The sequence below is a fragment of the Parasteatoda tepidariorum genome, chromosome 2 (genome assembly GCF_043381705.1).
Source record: "Parasteatoda tepidariorum isolate YZ-2023 chromosome 2, CAS_Ptep_4.0, whole genome shotgun sequence".
Lineage (NCBI taxonomy): Eukaryota > Metazoa > Arthropoda > Arachnida > Araneae > Theridiidae > Parasteatoda > Parasteatoda tepidariorum.
In genome coordinates, this window is record NC_092205.1 from 72793874 (window position 1) to 72815531 (window position 21658).

A 21658-nucleotide genomic window follows, 5' to 3' on the forward strand; every position below is an offset into this window, starting at 1 on the left:
AAGTCATGTCTTGGCCCCCAAATTCACCTGACCTTAATCCAATAGAGCATTTGTGGTCCTACTTGGAAAACCAAGTTCGTGCTGCCACGCTACCCCCTCGCAATGTGAGGGAATTGCAGGACCAGTTGGTGAGCGCTTGATACCAGATACCTCAGACTACCTATCAGCACCTTGTGGAACCAATGCCATGGCGAGTGCTAGCAGTTTTGAGGGCTAAAAGTGGTCCTACATGTTATTAGCAAAGTGGTCATAATGTAATGGCTCTTCGGTGTACATGCCTGTCTGAGAAGTTCGTAATCCTCATTTAATGTAATATCTTCGGCAGTTTGAGAGCCGAGAAGGTCCACGCAAGGTTCAGTGGCTGGAGTGCGTGGTGCGTCGGCCTGTTGATTGTCATGATTGAATACGTGCTTGAGTCAGTGCTGTCTGTAGATCACCAGTAAGAACCATATAGTCGCCATTAACCTATTAGTATAGATCTAATACGACATTGTCAACAAACGCTGTTTTTTGAGATTATGGACACGTTTTATTGAGATTATAAAAATATAAAAATAAATTGAGAACTGCTCATATGTTTTAAAGGTTTTTATCTTAAATGAAATATATTGCCAAACTAACAACTTTTTTTTCCAGCAATTCTTTTTTCAAGCCCTGAACAATTGTCCGAAAGGAAATGCGAGATCGACAATAGACGTTTTTATTTACTTCAACCATTGCAGTGGGCATTTCACGCAAACTTTCATTTCATCTTGTGTTCATGATTTACATTTACATTGTTCATGACTTACGTTTACAAAATGTGAATTTCATCGACAAAGACATTGTTTGTTTACATCAGAGTTTAATATTTACATCAACCATTGCAGCGGGCGTTTCATGAAAACTTTCATTTCTACTTGTGTTTATGATTTATGTTTACAAAATGTGAACTTCATCGACTATAGACATTTGTGTATCTTCTGAACTTATCATTTACGCATCAAAACAATGTTTCCGAATGCGGTTAACTATTATTTATTTCACACCACAAGAGTTTAGTGATTGTGCAGTGAACTGTGAAAGTGACCAGTGATTTGCGCAGAGTGAATGTGATTAAGTGCTACAGTGAAAGCCAGTTACATTACTGTGCTCACCATTGGATTATTATTAAAAACATCAGGTAGATAATAAACTTTTTATTTTCCTATTCTGAAAAAAACTTTATTATTTTTGTGTAGTAAGCACTACACATTTAAACATCTATAGTGACATAAACTGTTATAATCTGCATAATTCAAAATGTCTAATGCATCTAATGAAAGTATACCCGCCTGCGTGTCAGATGCCATTGCTTTACTTAAATCGCAGCTACAACAACAACTGGATACAAACAAAAACCTATCTAAACAACTTGAAGACTTTAAAACAATGTTTGAAAGCAAATTGGACAACCCTCAACAAACAAATGATAAATTCCAAACATATAATGATACTTTAAGGAATGAGAACAAACATCTTTTAAAGGCAAACAAACAAAATACAGAAACATCAATAACCATCCCTGATACTCCTACAACTCCAGTAACAACATCACCAAAGAGAAGTAAAAACCGAAAGAAAACAGCAGCTAAAAACAAGACAGATCAACAGCAGCAATCTTCAAATAATAAGAATAACAACGAATCTGAACAGACAGTTACAGATCAATCAGCCTTTTAAATATAATTGGAAAAATCTATGAAAAGATAACTTACAACAGGATCAAGCCTTTATTAACAGCCCTTCCCGATGAACAATTAATTTGGATTCCAACAAAAACTAGATACAACCAAACAGCTACTACGAATAATAGACTACACCGGAAAAGCATTAATAAATAAAGAAACAATAGTATTACTAATGATAGACATCCCAAAAGCATTTGACTAAGTTTGGCATACCGGTACAATTTTCAAACTGATGCAACTAAATTTTCCTCCTGGATTCATCAAACTTCTCTCATGTTATATCTCAAACCGAACATTTCAAGTATCTATACAAAACTGCATTTCATCAAAAAGAAACATCACAGCCGGAGTACCTCAGGGCTGCATACTTTGACCGATCTTATACATTCTTTACACCTACGACTTCCCAATAAATAAAGCAGATTAAAATAGTATTACAGCCTTCTACGCAGATGATACCGGATGTGTTTGAATGTTTGCGTAGATGAACGTTGAGCCGGTATAATAATCAAATCTAGAATTCCAAACTTAGCTCTAATAAAATTGCAAGAACGAATACATGAAATAGAAGACTGGTGTAGAAAATGGAAAACAGCCGTAAATGGCGGCAAATCACAAATACTGATTATACAAAAAAGAATATTAAAAATACTACCCCAATGCAAACCAAAACTGTTCAACATCCAAATTCCAATAGTTAAGAAAGCGAAGTATCTTGGACTCAATATTAATAGCAAACTCACCTGGAGCGATAATATTAAAAATATAACAGACAAAGCAAATGCAGCAGTTAATACAATTCAACCTTTCATCTATAATCAAAACGTCTCACTAAAAATCAGAAAATTATTATATACCTCAATGATCCGACCAATATTTACATATGCTTCACCTGCCTGGACTACTGTACCAGAACAACTAACGAAAAAGCTCAACCAATGTCAAAATAAAATACTTAGAACAATCACCCGTGACCGATGATTCATACGAAATTCAACTATCCATAAAGATCTCAAGATTCCGTCTCTATCCAAATATACGATAAAGCAACAAAATGCAACGCAGCCATTTTTTATCAAATTTTTAACTTCGAAAACTATAAAAAAGATGAAAAACTAAGACCAGTAGCCGCTCATTTCACCTCCGACGCCTCATATCACAACTATCAGCATAAAGAATAGTCTTCAATTCCAGCATCTATAGTCTACATCAATAGTCCAAAGCATCAATAGTCTACAGAAGGGGTTTCCAACTGGCGGCCCGGAGGCCGCATCCGGCCCGCGAAGCCTTTTTTTGTGGGCCCACGAACTGAAATATATTAGTTGTCATTTTTTTGCGGACAATTTTCGTAAAAAATCTATATGGGTTTAAAATACTTTTCTCGTTAATCAGAACCTAATTTCTTCGTTTCTGTAAAATTTAACTTACCAATGGTGCAAAGAAATTTATTTCTCAGGTTTTGCACCCAAGAAAATATTTATTCAAATNACAATGTTTCCGAATGCGGTTAACTATTATTTATTTCACATCGCAAGAGATTTGTGATTGTGCAGTGAACTGTGAAAGTGACCAGTGATTTGCGCAGAGTGAATGTGATTAAGTGCTACAGTGAAAGCCAGTTACATTACTGTGCTCACCATTGGATTATTATTAAAAACATCAGGTAGATAATAAACTTTTTATTTTCCTATTCTGAAAAAAACTTTATTATTTTTGTGTAGTAAGCACTACACATTTAAACATCTATAGTGACATAAACTGTTATAATCTGCATAATTCAAAATGTCTAATGCATCTAATGAAAGTATACCCGCCTGCGTGTCAGATGCCATTGCTTTACTTAAATCGCAGCTACAACAACAACTGGATACAAACAAAAACCTATCTAAACAACTTGAAGACTTAAAAACAATGCTTGAAGGCAAATTGGACAACCTTCAACAAACAAATGATAAACTCCAAGCAGATAATGATACTTTTAGGAATGAAAACAAGCATCTTTTAAAAGCAGACAAACAAAATACAGAAACACCAATAACCATCCCTGATACTCCTACAACTCCAGTAACAACATCACCAAAGGGAAGCAAAAACAGAAAGAAAACAGCAGCTAAAAACGGAACAAATCAACAGCAGCAATCTTCAAATAAAAAGAATAACAACGAATTAGACAACAGTAAACAAACAAACAGTGACCAAAAGAAATAGATCTTCCAGCACAGATGAAGAGGAACCAGCCAGTAATAAAAAACTTTTAACTCAAAAAACAAATGCAAGCCCAAATATCCCAGTAGATGGAGACACCATACACTAACCATCAACAAATACCAGCCCACAGCAACGCCAACGTGAAGGAACGCCAAGACACTACGAACCTGGAAGAAACACCTCTAATCAGCAAATATGGCGTCAGCGATGAAAAGGAGATGGATTAAACTGATGAATTCCAGTACCAAAGAGCCAGCAAACCTAGAATACCGTTAATAATAATTAAAGATAACAATGTAAAATGGATTCAGCTAAAAACAAACACTGCAAGAACAGAAAATTACAGGTTTTGAAGGAAATCACACTGGAGAATATCTTAAACTACACTTTTTTGAAGTAGATATGAGGCGTCGAGCAATAGACATACTAGGTAAATTAGAAGTCAAATATCACACCTTTCAACTAAATGAAGAGAAACCACTAAGAGTAACAATCAAAAGCATTCCGACAGACTTAATTTCAGACGATGTACACCAAAACTTAATTAAATATGGATTTTCACCAAGAAACGTCACACAGATGAAAAAATACACTGAACAAGGCATTATAAATCTTCCATTATATATCAAAACCCGGGACAAAACCGAAAGTAACAAAGAAATTTTTTTTATCTTACACGGTTTATGGACCTCGTTGTCACTATGTCTAGCTACAGAGGGATTCACTCAGTGCCACAGATGCCAGCAATTTAATCATACGCAGGCATCCTGTCGGCGCAAACCAAAATGTCTAAAATGTGGCCAGAAGCACCTGACCCACCTATGCAAGAAAACCAGAACAACACCAGTGACATGTTCCAACTGTGGAGGACCACACCCTGCCAACTATAGACAGTACCCAAAGCATCCAGTTACCAAAACCATCATCAACAGTAGACCCATCCGCTCAAATTATAGAAATGCTCCTGGCAACACAAACTCCAATTCCAACTCATATGTAGAAATCTTAAAATCCTCAAACCAAAAAAGCAGCAGTTTCCTGCAACTAGATACAGCAAAAATTAAAAAAAGCAAGATCATTACTAACAGACTTAAAGCTCTTTGTTAGCTTCATACAGAACAACGAGGGATTTAATATGTTTAAAAGAATACCAAATGCAGTCCAATCGAATCAACAACAAGAAGAAGATGAATATTAAAATAGTACAAAAACCGTCGCCCAACATTTACATTTGGAATGCTAATGGTATACTACAAAAACAGCATGAATAGAGAAAACTTTATTTTAGAACACAATCCAGACATCCTAATAATTACAGAAAAACATCTTAATCCAACCTTCAATTTTACAATACCAAACTACAAAGCATTTAGGTGTGATAGAAGGTACAGAGGAGGCGGCGTAGCACTATTATCCAAAAACAGTCTAACCACAACAGAATATAACTCAGATGACAGAGGCTATGAGCAAATATCAATACAGCTAAAGCATCAAAATCAGAACATCAGAATTACAGGCATCTACAATTCACCAAAAAATAAACTTACAGAAGACGACCTAAAACTCTTTTTTCCAGCCTATCTGCTAACAATAGTAGCAGGTGATTTCAATGCCAAACACTCATCATGGGGCTGCAATAACTCTAGCCATACTGGAACTCTGCTCAAAAACCTCATAATGAAATATCAACTTACAGTCATAGCTCCTACTTCTCCTACATATATTCCAAATCTACCAAACCACAGATCTGACATTCTAGACTTTGCAATAACCGACATGCATATCCCCATTGTCACCTGCACCCCAAACCACCCATCATCTGACCACCTGCCTGTACAACTGCTTGTCGGGCTAACCACCAAACACTTCGAAAAACCTAAATTAAAAACAGACTGGAATCTCTACAAAAACATACTCAGCATTAACAATAGCAGTTTAATAACCCTAGAAGATGAGCCTACAATAGAAACATATGTCCAATAACTACAATCCGAAATCATAGAATCCTATAAATGATCAACAGTGGAAACCGAACAAATTGCTCATCATTACAGACTCCCACCAGAAATTTAAAACATCATCAGACTCAGAAACTACTACAGAAAGCGGCGCGAAGGAACAGAAGACCCAGCATACCTCAGTGAAATCAGGCAACTTAATAAACAGATTAAAAAACAAAGTAAGAAATACAAGAACCAACTCTGACAAAATAAAGTAGCTTCCCTCTGTACCAATGATAACTCAATCTGGAAAATGCCAAAAATATTTAAAACTGCACTTCAAATAAACAGACTGACCAATGGATTATCTGGCACAACATACTCAATAGAAGAAAAAGTTTAAATATCTGCAAATTCCTTTCAAAATCAGTTTTCACCAAATCCAAATGCAGATCAGAATCATCATAATTTATTCCCAGAAAAAGTAAGCAGCTTTCATCAAAATCATCCCACTCCTGAAGCAATATAACCAACAAACAATAAAGAAATCTGTAACTTCATCCGAAACTTAAGAAACAATAAAGCTCCAGGTAAAGACAGAATCAAAAATATCATGATAAAATTTCTACCACCAAACTATATTCAGAAGATCGTGCATATTATCAATAGCTGCCTTGCATTAAATCACTACCCACAAATCTGGAAAAATGCATCAGTTATTCTATTTTTCAAGAAAAACAAAAATCCAAGCTGCCCTGAGAGTTAAAGACCAATCAGCCTTTAAAAAAAATTGGAAAAATCTATAAAAAAATAATTTATAACAGCATCAAGCCATTATTAACAGCCCTTCCCGATGGATGAACAATTTGGATTCCGACAAAAACTAGATACAACCAAACAGCTACTACGAATAATAGACTACACCGGAAAAGTATTAATAAACAAAGAAACAACAATATTTCCAATGATAGCAATGATAGACATCCCAAAAGCATTTGACAAAGTTTGGCATATCGGTACAATTTTTAAACTGATGCAACTAAATTTTCCTTCTGGACTCACCAAACTTCTCTCATGTTATCTCTCAAACCGAACATTTCAAGTCTCTATACAGAACTGTATTTCATCAAAAAGAAACATCACAGCCGGAGTACCTCAGGGCAGCATACTTTGACCGATCTTATACATACTTTACACCCACGACTTCCCAATAAATAAAGCAGATTACAATAGCAGGGATGCCATCTGCTCCGCTTTCTGGAATAGTTTTAATAAAGTGGTAGCAAATTATAAAGTAAAATTCGTTAGAGAAGGACAGTTACGCCTACTTTTTAGTAGAGTTACCAGTAGATTGATGCTAGAATATTGCATTTTATATGATATTTATAATTTTTGATATTTAGTGGTGAAAAAATTATTTAAAGGGAAAAATACTAAACAAAAAGTAACTTGAATTTTGCTACCACTGGAAAATACTATTTTACAAAGCGGAGCAAGTTGGCATCCCTGCAATAGTGTTACAGCCTTCTAAGCAGATGATGCCGGCATAGTAATCAAATCTAGAATTCTAAACTTAGCTCTAATAAAATTACAAGAACAAATACATGAAATAGAAGACTGGTGTAGAAAATGGAAAACAGCCGTAAATGGCGACAAATCACAGATACTCATTATACAAAAAAGAAGATTAAAAATACAATGCAAACCAAAACTGTTCAACATCCAAATTCCTATAGTTAGGCAAGCAAAGTACCTTGGACTTAATATTAATAGTAAACTCATCTGGAGCGATCATATTAAAAATATAACAGACAAAGCAAATGTAGCAGTTAATATAATTCAACCTCTCATTATAATCAAAACGTCTCACTAAAAATCAAAAAATTATTATATACTTCAATAATCCGACCAATACTTATATATGCTTCACCTGCGGGGACTAGAATACCTGATCACGTAACGAAGAAGCTCAACCAATGTCAAAATAAAATACTTAGAAAAATCCCCCGTGCCAGATGGTTCATACGAAATTCAATTATCCATAAAGATCTTAAGATTCCGTCTCTATCCGAATATACATATAAATTAAATGCAGATTTCTACGATAAAGCAACAAAATGCACCACAGCCAACTTTAATCAAATTTTTAACTTCGAAAACTATAAAAAAGATGAAAAACTTAGATCAATAACAGCTCATTTCACCTCCGACGCATCATATCACAACTACCAGCGTAAATAATAGTCTTCAATTCCAGCATCTATAGTCTACATCGATAGTCCAAAGCATCAATAGACTACAACATCAAATACAATACCAATACTGAAATCCTGACCTACGTTGGCAATCAAACTACAGCCATACATAATTTACAGCAAGCTGCTCCTTATTATTTTCATTTTTCTTTCAGTTATTCAATGAAGGTACTTGCCTTCCTGTAACAGCCACTCCATAGACTGTTTTTTATTATAATTTTCAGTAATATTACATGATGTATGGGATATGGGCGTTCTGCATAGCCCAGGTGCCCAATTTTTTGTAAATAAAATTAAGTAAAGAAAGGCATTGCGAATTTCAATCACCATCAAAAAACGTCGCAAGTATTTTATACTAACATACGGTCTGAAGACTTTATAACCGTAGTTGAACAGCAGACCCAATTTTGGATTTACGACTACTAGTGCCTGACTCAGTAGCCTTGTAATTTTGAACCAAATTCAGAAGACAAAGGAATTCGCAGTTTACTTCCAACAGCCCACCATTCATAGAATGAAAATTGTAACACTCAATGAGTGGGTCTGATTTCCACACAAACACTTAAACTGCCTCATGATTTGCCGAGGAGTGAGACAGCATATCTGGAGGAGCGGTCCATAGTTTCAATTACCATTCTTTTTTCCCGTTAGATTCTGTAATTGTTACATACTTTGAAACACACCTGAATGTTACTCCTGATTTAGCATGCTTCTGTACACCATAAAAAAACAAAATTGTCGCCATACTGTTTAGTGAATTCTTATTAGAGAGTAAAGTCACATTAGTTGATTATCGAAAGTTTTTGAAATAAGATATGGTCATTAATAGACAAGATCAAGATATATTTTGTTCCAAACAGTATTAAATTAACACAAATTGTACAGATTAATAATAATTATTGATCACCCGCAAGTTACTTTGTTATTCCTTATTTAAATATGTTTTCCTGTAATATTAATCAAGTAAATATAAGTCCGGTAATATTAATCTTAATAGTATAATATTATAGCACTTTCTTTTTAATTTTCATTATCTTTCAAAATTCAAGAAAAATGGGTAAAAATGTTGTCCCTTAATTACTATATAAAGTAATCCTATGACATTAACTTATTAAGTAGCATTTTATGAGAATCCTAGTTTGTTGCCGCTTTTATTTTATTTAAAGGTAAATAAGTTGTACATAGTTATGTAATAAATCGTATTTAAAATTATTTCCAATCAGCATATGTTATCAAAATAATCAATGTGCAATTGTTATGTAAACTTATAAAGTTAATAAACATTATACATTGTTATTGTAAATATCATACATCATTATTGGAAACATTATTATTCGAAACATTATGATTAGAAACATTATTATTCGAAACATTATGATTATAAACATTATTATTATAAACATTACTATTATAAACATTATTATTATAAACATTACTATTATAAACATTTTTATATTAATTTAAATAAATATTTTATTTCAACAGAAATTGAAGCCGAACCAAATCTGAATTGAAAAAAATAAGGCTGAGGGGAGAATGAAATATTTCATCAGGACAAATCAAGTACAAATCTGGATAAATCAGTGACAAAACTTTTTTTAAATACCTTTTATAAGAAAAAATAGCAATAATTGAAAACTTATTTTCGCTTAAGACAAATCATGTGACCAAAAATACGCAGAAGTAACTTCTGGCAAATTTTCCTTTTATTATTTAAATTTTACAATTTGGTGTTCTTTTTCAATTATTTTGGTTTTCAGTTCTTGTTAGCAATTATAATGTTTATTAAATTCTCCCCAAAAGTATTTAAATAAAAACTGAATTAAACACACAAAGTACCTAGCATAAAATTTCTTTAGAAATTTACATTTATTTTTCCGATGTTTTTTTTCTACAATTTATTGTGCTTTTCTTATCTGGCTTTATTTTACTATGTTTTTAGTTACCTTTTTTTTGAAATTGAAGTAATCGAAAACTCTTTTCTTGCCAAATCAAATAATGTTTACGTTGGAACTTTTTTTTTATCACACTCGCTCTTTCTTCTGCTTTCCACGAATCACCTTTAACCTTTGGAATTGTTCGAAAAAGATTCTAAAACTTTGAAAGAAATTGATTAAATGAGAAACACGTTTCGCAAATGCTAAAAAAGTCTTTCTTTCCTTGGAGAATATTTCTTTTCAATAGTTTTTTTTATCGTCTATTAATAGAGGGATACTTTTTGCTTAAAAAGTACAAAGGTGTTCTCCCTTTGTTAACTTTTATAAATAAAGTAACTCAAAAAATTTTTTTCAATGTACATTCATCTAGTAAATTTTATATTCATTCATATTTTTATTTTCCTATACATTTGTACGACTTCTGCGTGGATTGATATTGTGGAATAAAACCATACGTAACGACAGCATATTTGCACGATAAACTCATAAATTGCTTATACTAACACTCTATTATGATTTAAACCCTAAACTATCAAGTTATTAATATATTTGTATTTTTATTTTCCTATAAAATTATACACTGAGAAAAAGGAGTGGTCAGAACTAATAGAATTCGGTAAATTTACTGTATTTTTGGCTCTAAGGAAGCACCATAAAGCTCTGTAATTTTTACCAAAGTGCTTTGGTAATGATTTTGGTAAAATTAAGATTAAAATAAAATTTTAAAACGTGTGATAAAATTTTGTAAATGTAGTAAAATTAGGGCATTTTATTTTGATTCTTCTGAGCATGACATAAAGACCAATTCTTACATTAATTTTTCTTCCAGTTCTGTATTTTTTTACAAAATATATAATAATATGAACTATTGTTTTGAATACCAGATTTTCCGGTAAACCGTTTCCATATGAATAGAAAAATCACCAAATGAATATTTTTAATACCATATATTTCGGTTTTATTTTTATGTTTTGGTTTTATGTTTATTTTTTTTTAACCAACGAAGGCATTTCCTACAGCACTGTAATTTTACCAGAATTTTTTTAGGTAACTAATATTTCTTATGTAACTTATTCTCATGACTTATAGAATATAAAAATTCTTCTCATTAATTCATACATTTAATTTATTCTATATTGCATGGCTTGCATATTGTTGATTTATACGACGAATTCAATACATACTCATAAATTAGATTTTCGGTTGCTAAGTCTATACATTTGTTCAATTGGTTCAAAGTAGCATATAGTCGCTTATCAGGCTAATTTAATATGTTCCCATATGGTTGATTATAAAACCTCTTACGCATTACTTAAATACTTATAAATAACTTCCAATTAGTCGTTACTATTAGTCTCAATTCAATTCCGATTTATTCTATTAATTCCAATTCCAACTAATATATTATTATGTTATGATTATACGACAGTGGAATTGGATATGCATTAGACATAAAAAGTTATTTCCTGGGAATATATCATCTCTAAAAGATAATTTATTATAGAAAAAGTATGTTATTCCATATCCGTTGCTTTCTTTTAGTACGAAATTCCATAAAAAAAGTGATTCTTCTCAAGAGCGGAGAAAAACAATTTCGGTGAAATTATCGTAATGATATGATGATGAGGAATGAATTGTAATGATATTTCTGGTAAAAAAAAACAACTTAATTTTGGTGAATAAAATAAAAATTTATGGTATATAAACCATTCATTTGGTAATATTTCCGTTCATATGGTAATGGCATGCCGGAAATAGTGGTTTTCATAATTATAATTCTTGTTATTGCACATTTAGTGAAAAATACAAAATTGAAAAGTAATATTAATAGAATAAATGGTTTTTATACCATGCTCTAAAGCATCATGATAAAATTACCAAATTTTATCATATATTATTAAAAATCATTACCAATGAAATTCGGTAAAAATTCCTGATGTTTCCGGTGTTCTCATGGAGCCAGAAACACGGCGAATTTTAATAAATTCTCACAGTTTTAACCATATTTTTTGTCTCGGTGTGTATAGGTTCATAAATATTTTTGAACAAGGCGCGTCACTGCATTAGATTTAAAGCTAACCCTTTGGAACGGTAACTATACTCTATAAAGGTAAAGAATTTTGCGCTTCGAACTTTAAATTTTTCTTTTAATTTATTTTCATTCATTTGCTTTCATTTGACTATTTTTTTCAACGTTTTTCAAATAAAAGTTTCATTTTCAAAATGTCGGAATGCTATAATCTCCTAATCTATCATATTTTTAACAAGAAAATTTCTTAATTAAAAATTCTAGCAATATTTAATTTACTTATTTATTATTTTAAGCTTTTTTGTCTAATAAGATTTATAATTTTTTTTAATCTTTTCAATACTTTCCACATTTATCTATAAAAACAAAATTTTCAAAATTCTATTCAAAATCATCTTTCATTAACTTTAAAGAAATTAATTTTGCAATGTATTTTATTGTTAAATATCTGATTTATATTAAAAATGCACAGTACTGGTACAGCTGTGACAGGTACTGAATTTACTCATAAAATACTTTGTACCTATATAAGAGTATATTTGGTACATATTAAAACTACATTAATTTCCATAATGCCAGTAGTATCTACTACCGAAATTAAACATCATTGGTGTCAACAATAACATGGCGACTTTTTACGATTCTCCATAACAAATAATTACATTTTCATTTTCTCCATTAACTTTGCTTTTTAATGCATAGCATATTTCTCTTTTTTAATTATTACCTATAACCCTTCTCTGTGGCTTTACGTTATTAAGTCAAGGAATATGGAAAGGAGAAGAAGTCCAGCTTTCTGGATACGTAACTAACGCGGCGAACTGCTCGGTGCGGTATGCTCTAGCAGAAAAGCAAAGAGGTCACATTATCCGTGAGTTACTAGTCAGGAGGCACGCTACCTGTGACATGTTGGACAACTCGTCATATATGATTGGGACGCTGCTTTCCGCTATTTTATTCTCTCTTTCTATGCCAAAATATGTTAACAAATTTGATATAAATGCTTTCTTAAAGAAATATCTTAATTAACAGTACAATACATATTATTGGGTAAAGATGAAGAACAAACCAACAATGAATAAAAAAGGGTGAAGTTTTCTTCTTCTCCCTAACCCCAGTAGTGTAGGAGGAGTGCAAAACTGTTTCAGGGACCTCTACTGCTGTACCCCTAAATGTTGTTTTGATCTTTATGCACAGGGACCTCCCCAATCTTTGGAGGACTGGCTTGCATTATGTCCATGGAAGTTACCTTTTTTCCTTTATGTATATTCTTTGATTAGGCTAAGCAAACCACCTAATTAGTAGTGCAGCCCATCAAAATAAAGAATAACTGAATTCAATGTTATCCGGCATAACGCTGTTGTTCGAGGAAAATCATTAAATTTAAAATTCACCACCATCAAGCTATTTTTTTCTGTACTTATGTCTTTGAGGTACAAAAACTATTTCCCCAGTATCTATCATAAAAATGTACAGTGTTGGTGCAGTTGTAATAGGCGCCAAATTTACTCATAAAATAAATTGTGCTTAAGAATTTGGCACTTATTTAAACTGTACTAATTACCAATAATCCAGTAGTGCATATTAGCAAATTTGAGCATCATTAATGTCAATTATAGAGAGGTGACTTCTTAAGGTTTCCCAGATTGAACAAGTACATTTTCTCCAATAATTTTACTCTTTAGTTCATAGCTTTTTTCTTTTTTTTAATTTCAATTTGTACCTATTCAGCCGTGGTGGCTCAGGGGATGGAGGGTTTGCCTTCCAAGGAAGGGAACCGGCTTCTAATCCTAGCGATGGCTCATCGATATGAATTCCGCATCCGGCTTGCACTGACCACGGTGATGACGTAAAATATCCTCAGTGGTAGACGGATTATGGGTTAGAGTCCCCTTGCCACCAGGTTAACCGTGGGAGATTTTCGTGGTTTTCCTCTCTATGTAACGCAAATGTGGGTTAGTTCCATTTAAAAAGTTCTACACGAAGGCAAATTTCTCCCAGTACTTGATCCAGAAGTTCTCTTGTCTTCTGCAATGGGTTCAAAATTAAAAGGCTCGTAGTTTAACATTAGTAGCCGCAAACCCAAAAAATTAGGTTAACTGATCAACGATGGTTATAAAATGAAATGAGTACCTATTGCCAAAATCACTGGCGCCAATAATAGATTGACGACTTTTTACGCTCTTTTAAACGAATTAGTATCATCTCCAATAATTTAGTCTTTTTGTACATATCTTATTATTTGACTTTAATTAGCAACTATTACCAAAAATATCTAACAGTATCGTCAATAATAATATTGGTGTTTTTTTACGATTAGCCTCAAGGAATTAGTACAATTTTTCATTTAATTTTGTTTTTCGGTGCAAAATATATTTTTTTTATTACAATTCCAGTTGATTTTAAACTATTTAGCTTTATCTTAACGCGTTTTAAACACATAACTATAAACAAAATAAAAACGTTCTTTTAGATAACCTTACAAATACTTCTTAGGTGTCGTAGTCCGCCAATGCTATCACGATCATTAACCTGGCACAGTCTGATCAATATTACAGAAAGGAGCAATAAACAACTTTTTAAGTTAGAAATATAAGATAGAAGACATTACTGATGTTATCTTTAAAATATTTTACAAAACTTAATAGACTCGAATTTAAAACAATAGCTTTCTCTAAATCAATGAGAAAATTCATTTCTTAAATATCTCTGCAATTAAAAATTGAAAATCGGCTTCGTCTTATTTTGGTTAAAATGTAAAAATATTTAAAATTAACAGGTTAACCATATTTAATTTATTTATTTAATTTATTTATTTCATTTTTTGTATTTCAAAAATATTTTTGATTGAAGACTACTTCATCGATATTATTAGGCTGATAAAAGTCATTGAAATGGGCTGTTAAAGTCAAAAATAAAAATTGAAATACTCTCAAAAGAGCAGTGAGTTTTGAACTGCAATAGTTAGAGGATATGTAATAAAGCATTTATGTAATAAAGCCTATCATGTGACAAAGGGATGGAAGTGTGGTCAACTGTGACACTTTATTACAGAGAGAGGGCGGGATCAAAAATGTTAAAGAAAAGAGCGACATCATTTGAAAACAAACCCTAATAATTTAAAATTTCCTTCTTCATAGTTTTTTGTATCTTTCCGAATTTATAATTTTTTGTAGCTTTTGCAGAAGATCCCATTTAACTAAATCAAGTGCAATAAAATTCTAAATCCATCAAAGAAAGTAAAAAAAAATATTTAATTCGGTATTGAAAATCCAAAATTATTTAAAACAGAAAACGTTATTACTTTTTTTTAAAATTAAAAATACTCTTTTTTAACATTTTATTCCATAAAATATTATATTTTTCAGAGAATATATTGTAGATTAAAACACAAAAAGATATTTATCTTGTTTTGTATAAAATCGAGAAAATTCTCATTTTAACGATAAATTTATTTTTAACACGGAATTCAACTTATTTTTAAGTTTACAACAAAGCAAGACAAATAAAATGTACTATTTTATTATATGAATATATCTATTTAAACTTAAAAAAAATAGGACAAAAACAATTTAAATCGTTTGTTTAAATTCAGTTCAAAATTATAATTAAAAAAATTATATCTTATTCAAACAATAATCAGTTCGTAACTTTTAAAAACTTTTAATTTCTATTATAAAAAACTATACATGAACTTACTACTCGAAATCCTTATTTATGTTTAAAAGACTAGGTTTCATTTACTACTTAGAAAAATACATCTGAAATATTTTTAATTATACTATAAACTCGCTCTCAAAATTTAAATGCAAAAGTTAACTTTGAACAAGACAATGACTTTGAATAAAATTTCGAGTTAGTAATCCAATATACATTAAGCCCTACTCGTGAAATGCACATGTGAGCTGTCTCTGTAAGTTCAAAAATTCATAAGTCAAGATTCCTTATTGTCTTTCGCTTGCTGTGACTACACTGATAAATTTTGAGAGATGAAATGCGACGTAGCTTTTAAAAGACTGCGTAAAGTTACATAAAACACGATGTATTCTATGTTCAAAATAAGACAAATAAACTGTACTACTTTGTTTGGTGGAATAAGTATTTTTAAATAAGTAAAGAAAATGGAACAAATAAAATTTTTAGGCTTTTGTTTAACTTCAATTCAAAATTATATAAAAAAAATTATATCTCGTTCAAACAATAAAAGGTTTATAAGTTTTAAAAAAATCCTTACATAGATTTATAATATGGACTTATAATTATATAAATGGATGTAATTATTATATGGACTTATAATTATATAAATTTTACATGGACTTATAATTAAATAAATGCATTTTATAGATTAGTATTAACACATTTATGTTTAAGAGCTATGTTTTATTTACTTCTTCGAAACATGTACCTCAAATATTTTTAATCAGGATACAAACTCAAGAATAAACTCTTATTTCATATGCTATGTTTAAATACAGAAGTTAACTTTGAACAAGACAATGACTTTGAATAAAATTTAGAGCTGGTAATTCAATATACATTAGACCCTACTAGCAAAATGCATATGCGAGCTGTCTTTGTAAGTGGAAAAATTCATAAATCAACTGCTAAAGTCCTCATTATCTTCCGCTAGCTGTGAATAAATTTTAGTCTTGTGAGAGATGAAACGTGATGTTGCTTTTAAAACACTGAGTAAAGTTACATAAATTACGATGTATCCCTTAAAAATGTTCTAAATAACGATTTCTTAAAAATGATCGCTTTGGTAAAGGTTTTAATATACTTACTGGAAGACTGTATGGAAAAATGTGAATAATTATTTATCTTAAATAAATTGCAATAACAAATACCTATTAATTTTAAGAATTTAAAATTTCTGTAACAAAAAGTAATTATTTGAAATATTTTAGTAATTCAAAAATAATTTTTTTCCGTTTATAAATAAAATTTTGTTGCAATTTTTCTATAACAATGTGGTCTAGCTCAGACAAAAGTCGACTAGTCACAAGCAGATTGAAAGTGTTTCTTTGAAGTATCATGGTTTTATTTATTTATTTTAATATTTGAATCAACACGTTACTCAACGTGGCTTTTTAAATGTATAACAGAAGGAATTTGGCTAATCTGAAGTTTGCCTAATTTCTATACGACCAAGATCACGTGATTTTTAGTTATCCATTTTGAGCGATGGTGGCTCAAGGATAAAGTGTTCGCCTTTCAAAGAGGAGAACTGGGTTCGAATACCAGTGATGGCTGACTGATTCGAATTCGGCATCCAGCTTGCACTGACAGCAGTGCAGACGCAAAATATCCTCAGTGGTAGACGGATCATTGGTTAGGGTCTTTTTTCCGTCTGGCTAACAGTGGGAGGTTTTAGTGGTTTTTCCTCTACAAGTAACGCAAATGCGGATGAGTTTCATCAAAAAGTCCACCACGAAGGCGAATTTCTCCCAAAACGTGATGCAGGAGTTCCTTTGTCTTCTTTATTAAGTTCAAAATTACAAGGCTACGGAGTTGAACATTGGTAATTGTAAACCCAAAATTGAGTCGGCTGTTCAACAACGGTTATAAAATTATCCACTTCCCCTGGATGTTAAGGATAAGCTTTTTTTAATATAACTTTCTATACAGCAAGCATTTTTAGACTTCTTTAATAGATTCCACAGCAAAACTATGTTTATTGAAATTGATTAGACGATTGCGACCAGGTTTCTCGTGATGAATTAACTAAATTTTATCTTGATTCTGGATTCGTAAAAATTGTAGCATTAGTAATATAAGTATACGTAAATAGAAGGATATTATCTATACACATATATAATAATCATAGTGTGATAATCAAATATTAGCTCTTCAAATTTTGTATTTTGCTTCAGTATTCAAATTTTGTATTTTGCAAGCAGCGTTTCAAATTTTGTATTTTGCCATGTAAAATTAGATAATTTAAAATGATGTAAAAAAATGTGCAGCTTACTATTCAAAACAGTTTCGACTATTATTAAATAAAATAACGGAACATAATAAATATCTGCAAAATTTTTAATTTTTGCATGGAATTATCTTTGGATAAACAAATTTTACAATTGTGTACAAGCATTTTTGAATTAACTTTAAAAAGTGTCGAGATATTGCATAACACGCAAAAAGTAAAATTAAGAAAACTTTGGATCGCTCTCCTGACCAAATTAATAGGACCATTTTTTATTAGTAGACGTGCCATGACTTAGTAATCTAGGAATTCAAATGTTTCCATATCAATATTATTTAAATCTTAATGATACCATGTTATTTGTATTTTTTATCTTTTCTTTTTACTAATGATTACTATTATGTTTGAATTTCCTAACATTTAATTATGTAAATACAAAATAATACATTTCAAAAATTATATACGATTGAAGAATACTCAGAAGAATACACGTATAACCATTCAATTATTCATACTTCTATGTAATTTAACTAAAGTTAATTTTATAAATGAATATTTATGAACAATGCAAGTTCAATGTTAATCGTAATATGTAAATTACGCATATAGTTTTGCAAACATATTTTAAACGCAAATAAGGAAGCAGAGCTTCTCATTATCATCCATTAGCAATAATTAGAATAATATGTTCATGCCTTTGGGAGATAAAAAAGTAATATTTCTTCCAGAGAATGAAGTAAGCTTTAATAAAAGTAAATATAATTGCAGAATATTGCAGTATTACTTAAAATTAGACCCATGATAGTCTTTTCGCTATAAAAGAACAAGAAAACGAATTTTAAAAAGAGGTTTCATTTTATACTTTCGGTAACTACTAAATTTGGAAACATAGATAATGGAAAATGGATTATCTTTGAGTTTTCAAGACAACTCAGGAAAAGTTTTTGATTTTTATGGTTGCTTTGTAAAATATTATTGTAAAACAAAGGTGTTTACCCAAAATAAAAGAAGTACAATGCATAAAAGGAAAAGGGATTTTATATTAAGCAAAAATAAATCATGATTACGTGAGGAAAGATGCATTGGTGTTTCTCAGTAGAAGATATTAAGAGGAATGAAAATATTTTAATTTTTTATTCATTTTATACATGATTTGTAAATATATATATTTAATCATTCAACCATTTTCGCTCAAATTTGGCTTAAAATGATATAAAAAATTGTATACCTCACAATTCAAAATTGTTTCTACCTTATTAAATAAAATACTAAAAAATAATAAATCCTTACAAAATTTATTTTTGCATGGAATTATCTTTGTATGAACAAATTTTACAACTGTGTACAAACATTTTTCAATTAAGTTTAAAAAATCTTGAGACATGGCGTGAAACGCATAAAGTGAAATTAAGAAAACTTTGGATCATTCTCCTGACTAAACTATTAGGACGATATTTCCGAGATTACGGCTACCCCCTATATTTTTGAGGTATAAAATCAGAATCCATCGAAAAGCAGGTATGTTTATTCTGGGAAAATATATTTTTGAGTCTGATTTTACATCTTAAAATATCTTCTGCACTAAATAATTAGCATATTTAAAGTCACCCTTTCGAACCTTTAAAATTGAGTCCTAGAATGTGAAGATCCGATATTTCTCTTTTTTTTTTTGTTAAAATGCGTTCGCTGCTGGGGAAATTGTTTAATATTTTTTCGATGGAAATAATGGCCCCATTATCCAAATAAAGTATTTTTGAAACTTAGTTTGCATTCATTCAGCAGAACTTGACCAAGGAACCTCAGAGAACCTTCAGTTCAGTTTTTATCACACTGTACCGTTCGCGTACTGGCTAATCACAGCTGACTGGTGCAACAGCTCTTGGTGGAGCACTGGCGTTTCGCAGAATTTTCTCCCAAACCATTCTGTCATCATCATGATTATAATATTGCAATATTTACAATGTTTTAATTAATTATAATAATTACAATATTTAATTTTTTTTTTCATTTTTTTTAAGTTGAAGTGCTACAGCCCGGTATACATTTGCCTGGTATAACCTAAGCTGTAGTTTTTCTTTTTTTAAGTTGAAGTGCTACGGTCCTGTATACATTTGCCTGGTATAACCTAGACTTTCGTCTTAAAAGCTTTTTTAAAAAGCGCACCTATAGTACGTAAAGCATCGATCCTACAGTTCATGAATTCTTTGTGATTAGAGTATTTTATAAAAAAAAATATTAATAAAGCAAATTTTGAAACTTTTTATGTAGAAATATGCAGTTAATTTGACGTAACTTACCAATGAAACTTTGTTATGATCGCAACTACTTGAGAGATTAAGTAGCAACCGGTATAGTTTTTAATCTATTTTTCCAAGCACCTGAAAATTTATAAATGCATTTCAATATTTAGAAAATCTACAATTTTATCCGTAAATATCAATCCAGTTAAAAAATGTCTACAATGTGATACAATTATCTCTGAAACGTATAAATAAGGATTATCTTTCATTGATGCAAGTAGTTAACATTCCGTAAATAAATTTTGATGTTTAACATCTGTTTGATGCATTGTGCAACATGAAAAATTCTCTCAGAATTGGAAAGACCTGTTTATGAAAATTATAAACTTCATTGAGAAACAATTAAGTTTTCGACAGAAATTTATGCAAATCAAATATTATTATTTTGACATCGTAGCTGTAGTCGGTTGTACTACAACACAATTAATTCTTTGGCTCAATGCGAACCGAATAACGAATATTCGGAACTTGTAGTGCTTGAACTTGGAAGCGTGATTCTTTTTCCCGTTATTTGCAGGATGTATTTGCTATATTATCATAACATGCTGGTTGAAATCTGCACTGATCACTATCACTTTTAACTCATCTGTTTTCACCTACTCCATTATGATTCACCAGATGTTGATAAAGATTTTTTCAATACTTGAATGAACATTTACGACTTTTAATGAAATTTTAAAATTTTATAAATCTTTTAAATATAAATATTATGGTTGATGATTCTGAAAAATACCTTCAGACGTAAAATACTCGTATAGCATGCCTCCAACAATTATTTCAGCTTGATTATTAAGAAACTGGTCGATGGAACGCATGCGTTTCGAAAAATATATTTGTGAGTAATTTTAAGGTTATTATAATTCTGAATATGATTGTATCTGACTTAAATGAGGGTTATCCGGCATGGATACCCGGTAAAATTGGCCGATCTGAGAAACCCGATAACGGTCTTGAAACTAAAATCTGATTCCGGGTAGTAATTTTAGAATCTGGTCTGGTAGATTGGGTAAATGTCGTGTATCAGATACATCTCTTGTATGAAGTACGCGAAACCGTCAATCCAGTTAAAGGTGTAATTGTTGCGCGACTAGAGCGTTGAAACAGTCATTGTCGTTTCAAGCTATCCAAAAGTATTAATAAGAAAATGATCCATGGTCAAAGGTGAAAATGATGTTGTCCGGTTGCATCAAGATGTTATCAAGGATTATTTAAAGACTTTTTTTAAGAATTCGTGGATGATTGCACGATTGATCAAAGCATTTTACCCAAGTCAAAATTCTTGATAGTCCCAGCAAAACATTTTGATGGTTTACGTTAGTTTCAGTGCAATTCATGGTAGTCCAACATCATTTAA

The 21658-nt window shown here is 31.0% G+C and overlaps 1 protein-coding gene across 2 annotated transcripts in view; it reads right to left on the reverse strand.

Annotated features, from left to right (window-relative positions):
* Positions 1–21658, reverse strand: part of LOC107457381 (Exchange protein directly activated by cAMP) — a 274203-nt gene that overhangs the window by 199255 nt on the left and 53290 nt on the right. Inside the window, exon 2 of one of the 2 annotated variants that reach the window (XM_071177748.1) lies at positions 20302–20382. The exons of the other annotated variant lie outside the window; for it this stretch is intronic. The gene's annotated coding sequence lies outside the window, so the exon portion shown is untranslated. The remainder of the gene's footprint in view (positions 1–20301; positions 20383–21658) is intronic. 2 annotated transcript variants of the gene reach the window in all.